Source organism: Carassius auratus, chromosome 41 (assembly GCF_003368295.1).
Source record: "Carassius auratus strain Wakin chromosome 41, ASM336829v1, whole genome shotgun sequence".
NCBI lineage: Eukaryota > Metazoa > Chordata > Actinopteri > Cypriniformes > Cyprinidae > Carassius > Carassius auratus.
The window spans coordinates 14020163-14026207 of record NC_039283.1 but is presented as its reverse complement, the minus strand read 5'-3'; positions in this window follow the sequence as shown (position 1 = coordinate 14026207).

The window sequence follows — 6045 nt, the reverse complement described above, 5'->3', positions numbered from 1 at the left end:
ATCAACCCTGCCTGCCTTTCCTTGTAAGGGCAGAGTGGGTGAGTAAGTGATTCAGAAAGAGATCCAGAGAGAGGGAGGGAAGAAAGAGAGAGAGATAAAGGAGGTACAGTTTATTAGACACAGACACATGGAAAGGCTGGAAAGACACAGAAGGAAAGAGGCGAGAACATGCAGTGCTCTGTGAGACGATCAAACTGACACAAAACGTGGAGCCTCGCTCAGAAACAACACTTCTGAAGTCGAGTTAGTTTTAATAGTCGTGGTCAACCTCTATTGTGCTGCACACTATGTTCCACAGCCGGTTCCAGTTTAATTCCAAGCAGACAGGGTCACCCAAAAGGCATTAAATGGAGAGTTCACCTAAAATCATTAATGTTTAATTATTGACTAATATATGTCAATCAAAACCCATATGAATGACTTTCTTCCATACAACACACACAAAAAAAGAAGTTTAACACAATGTATGAGCTGCTTTATTCCATTCAATGAAAGGGAATGGGCAGCAGAGGTTGTCAAGCTGCAAAAGGGACAAAAACCTCTATAAAGAATCATAATAGTAGTCCATAGAATATGTGCACTATATTCAGAGCCGTCTGAAGCCATAATATAGTTTTGTGTACTTTGAATCTTAAAGGTATATATATATATATATATATATATATATATATATATATATATATATATATATATATATATATATATATATATATATATATACACATATATAAAGTTTTACTTTGAAGAACATTTTCAATCATTATGTTTCAGTACACTGTACACTGGAGAATTTATTGTGATTTTAACAGTAAACGATTATAAATATGGTTATTCACCATATATGGTGAATAACTGTAATTACATTTAATTTAATTTTAGAGTAAAGTATTGTTACAATTATGGTTTTTGGAAGTAAAATAATAATAATAATAATTGTTTACTTTGAAAAACCATAAATTGGCATTCCCAAAATTCCTGGCATGACACTCATATTTGATGTTTTTTTTTTTTTTTTTTTCATTGAAATAAGTTTTTTCTTAGTTTATTCTCATCAGTTGTGTAAATTAGAGTTTTATCTTACGTTTTCAGAATCATGTGTGTTACATTTGATGTTTCATATTATGGCAATGTTTTTATTTTCTGTTATAACCCTGATGAAAAGACGCTGTTTGAATGAATGAACCTGAAGCTGGTTAAGCTAGTTATAGGGAGACCAGCACACTAGCATGCCATCTAAACACAACATATCCCATGATAACCACCAGCAATTACTGGTCATTTTAACAGGGGAAATTGCTTGTATTGAAAGTACATTAGAGAATAATGCTCATGTATGGCTGTCCCGTTCTGCAGGAAGGTAGTTCCACCCATCCTGCACTCTTTATCCTCCTGAGGCCTATTAATGATTCAGGTGCATTAAGTTTTTTCTTTTTTCACACAGTGGCCTGGAAAATATCTGCTGTTCATTCAGACTGCACATCTCTCCATCGCAGGCTCCCTTTAGCATAGATGCTGAAGGAACTACCAGGGGAACACACGGCCGTCATTCAGAATGCTCCAAAACAACAACAGGATTTTGTTACTATGGAAAAAGCGGTCATTAAACACAGTAGTTGTTTTGATAATTCAACACAAATCCAAATCCCAGTCAACATCTGGTTTGGTTGCTTGGTTATGGAGGTAGGACAGTAAAATAACAGCTTAAGCCCTTTTAGAAAAGACTGAGTCTTTAAAAAAAACAAAGACGACATGCATTATGTCTGTCGATTATGAAGTTGGGAGAGATAAACATGCTGAGCGCTTTCTGCAAGCATGCTCAGATCCCTCACTGCGAAGGTGAGTTTGCACAGAAGGAGACCCTCTGGCATCAAAGTGGAGCCTGGAGCTCAGCCAAGTCTTAGCATGGAACAATCCCTCTCCCCTCCCTCACGATGAGTCATAGTGTGCTTGCACTGTACAGTACTTCACAGCAAAACTTTAGCATGCACATTCGGTTCGCTCATTTTCAGACTAATTTACTGGAAACAGAAGAGTCATATTACTCTTTCTCCTCCTTGTGTTGCCTTTTCTCTTAGGAACAGAGACTTGTGCATTCAGAAAAACAATGCTTTTTGTGTTCTTTCATAGAAATGTGCATAATCACATAATCATGTTCGTAAAAAACACATGCACTACAACTCCCACCACTCATACAAAATAGAAAACTTGCAACCAGCCAAAATGTAGTTGTGCATGCCATGGCAAGCTTCACAGTTGCTATTGTTTCCAGTTAGGGGTTTTCCAATCCCCTAATGATCAGTATTACATTTTGGTGCAACTTGTCACATACTTTGCATTATGAAAGATATCTCAAATTCTGCAGCTTGTTGAGAAGAAATATCCGATTAGTTTAAAAAAAAAAATTAATTAACCAAATAAAAGGGAATGGAAGGAATTTATATATATATATATATATATATATATATATATATATATATATATATATATATATATATATATATATATATATATATATATATATATACATACATATACATTATTTACCTAAATTATAATTATAAGAGGGGTCATGCTGGGATCTTTTACTGAAATTATTTGATAATTCATATGATAATTCATCATTCATAATTGCTTGTTATTACTTCACAAAAACTATGCAGTAGTGACAGCATTCATAGTGAAATTACAAATAATGCAATGCAAAATTTTCACTGAATGTATGTTTGTATTCTCTCTCTCTCTCTCTCTCTCTCTCTCTCTCTCTCTCTCTCTCTCTCTCTCTCAGCTTGAGACTGTGTGTTCTCATGTTGTCACCAGCCAATCAGCATCAGGACATCATTTGTCTTCAGTTCCACTGTCATCAGTCACATGGCATTAAAGATTCAGCTGACAGATAACTGATACAGATAGCTCTCTGGTGTATTATAGACCTCCTTGAGTTGACCCATTGCTGTCTTAAATCATGGTTAAATATGGTTGTGTTACCATCACTGTCCACCAGATGCCAGCACAAAGTTTCTGCTTAAAGTTCAGTTTTTTCACCAGGACATAAGAAGAAAGAGAAAAGAAAGATGCAAAGTGGTTTTACCATAGGGATGGTTGGTGTTAAAACAGAAATACAGCAGATATCGTTTGATTTACAACAGCTGTTAGAGTATGGACAGTTGAAAAGCCTTCTACATGGAGCAGTTCGGACAGACATGGAAGAGATGATGATTAACAGATAGATAGACAGGAGTCTAGACAAGAAGCGAGGGAATGAAGGTTAACTTCAAGAGAACATCTAAATTATAGAGGAGGGATGGGAGCTCCTTGAGCATTCCAAGTTAGTGACCAATGAGAGACTCAAATTTAAAAGTGATTTAAAAAAGACAACCTTTTGAATATGCCCTCGGGTTAAATAATGATTCCAACTTCATCTGTAGGGGGCATGTGTCATGTGTGCTGGATCCAGTTTCAAACCTATCAGATCTATCAGTGTTTTGTGCACGTCTATGTTTACATGTGGAAGAATCTGATAAACGACATATATATCATGCTATTCACAGATGTCTAAATCCAGCACCCATGTAATCCACAGCTGTGTGCTTGTGTGTGAGGATCAGTGAGCCCACCGCTGAAGATATAAATCAGTGCACTAGAGTGTGCATCAGAGCGGCCTCCTCCTTTTCTCAGTTTCAAAATAAGTAGAACTGAATGAGCACTGTTGGAGAGAGCCTTCAAAAAGACAACAAAATAATAAATGCATATCGATCCAGAGGCACCTTTCCTATTTCTTTTGTGTGTGTGTGCACGTGTGCAAGAAAAAAAACGGGGTTATAGGGTTCAGAGTCTTATATTATTACCGGCTAAGATCTATGTAAATGGGAGAGAGATGTTAGGTGGTCCTAATTATCTCAGTGTCATTATCCAAGCACATTTGTGTGAAGATCCGAATGTGCAACAGAGTTCACAGAAAGATCATTCACGAAGCGGCAATACTTCGCACTGAGGTAATGACCACCCCGTTGTGTATTCCACATCCTGGCCTAATTAAGGAACATTCAGTTTGTTATACAAACGCTTGTCATATGCAAGAGCTGGGAATACTCAACCATGCGGTTTGTTCTTGATCTCAGGCTTCTGAATGTCATGAACTGAACCCAGTGAACGCTGCGTTTGAAAGTATCACCCTGGGTCTATTTTTCAGTTGTGACTGAATAATGAATGTCAGTGGGATTATTAAAGCTGGCATGAGCTGAAAATTTGCACTATATTGCGAATATATGTTATAGTAGGTACTTATTGTGAAAAATTCAACCATGTAAATGCTTACTTTTTTTTAACTCGCTATCTCCCCTTTCCAGTGAAACAATTAAACTTTGGTGTGCCTGACTTCTTCAGTCATTTTGTCAACTTAAACCCACCTCTTTCTTACAGTCAGTTCCCCGCAAGATAATACAATATGAAGCTTGATATGATGGGCCTATATAAAATTGAGTACATAAATATTGAAATGGTGTCCCTAAAAGCCAGAAGCTCAGTTCTTTGCAAGATATTTAGGAGAATATAGGACTATAGGACTATAATACTTGAGAAATGAAAATATTTTGTGACTGTTTATTGGTCTTTTTGACATTTTTTAAGGGACACATACACCAACACTTCCATTTCCATTTTCGATGGATTCACTGGCAGAAGCTTTTAGCCAAAGTGACTTAGAAGACAACATAAGTGATTCATCCTAAAGAGGCAGTAATATGAGATATAGAGAGAGCTACAAATCCAATGACTGCAGATTAGAATGAAAGTGAGACATATTGAAAGATATCCGAGCATCAGGTTTGATTGTGCATCAAGGTGCTCTGTAGTATGCTCAGATAGGCATAGAAAGATGTTTATGTTTTTGAACAATGCAAATGTGCATGACCTGATCATCTTTGCAGTCCTCTCTGTAAAGTTCAGTTTTCCTGGCATTATTGTACATGAGTCTGAGCTGAATAGTGAAACTTCATTGCATTGCTAAACTGACTGATAAGAGTAGAGAACTCTGTCTTTGATAGATTGTGTTTGACATATTTTAGGCCAAATCATCTACCAGGTAGTCTGAGATCCATGCAGCTGTTGTGGGGTTGTGGAATGAGAAGTAGAGCCATGTGTCATTGTTGAAACCATTGAAGGAAGAATATGTACAGTAACTGCATAATAAGTCCCAGCGATGCTGTGTATATTGAGAAGAGAAGAGGTCCTAGGACTGAACCCTTGGGTACTCTGTGTATAGACTGATGAGACTTAGATACTACTCGTCTTCAAGATGCCCTAAATCAACACAATATGGTCAAAATGATATGGACACCCTTTTCTAATGAAACCTATACCTGAAACCTGTACTGAAGACCTTCAGAATGATTTCGGAACAGTTCAGTATCTGACCTCACTGATACTCTTGTGTCTTGTTCAACAGAGTGAGAGTGAGAGTATAGACAATTGGATTTCATGGTTCTATATACATTTGAAATAAAACAGGTTTGCTTATGTTTCATGTAGAATGGGCCCAGGGTGCGGAAAGCTCATCACTGGGTGGGATGGCACCATGAGGAGGCAATCCTGACATTCATTGGGTTGCCATGTTAATGTGAGATTCTACACAGTATGGGTCTCCATCTCTTTGCTCTGCTCCTTCCTTTTCAATGGTCTGACAGGAAGCAGACATTAATCATTGCACACTGAGAGAGACTGCGTGTGTAAGGGAGTTGACATATGTTTGTACTGCATGAGGGGCACTAGGAAATTTGGAAGCAAGAAACACTAGCAGATAACAAAATGGGAGGGAAAAATTAAAGAGAGAATGTTTGCATGTGAGAGCAAGAGAGTGAGAGAAAAAGAGAGAGAGGGACAGAGAGAGCATATTGGACATTAAATCCATTAAATAATAATAATAATAATAATTCTGTATGATGCAAGAATGTCTCACAAGGTCAAAAGATTACTGGTATTACTATCACTGTGGACATTTAGTCCCCGTAACATAGAGAATATCAGGTACTCATGCACAGATTTGTAATG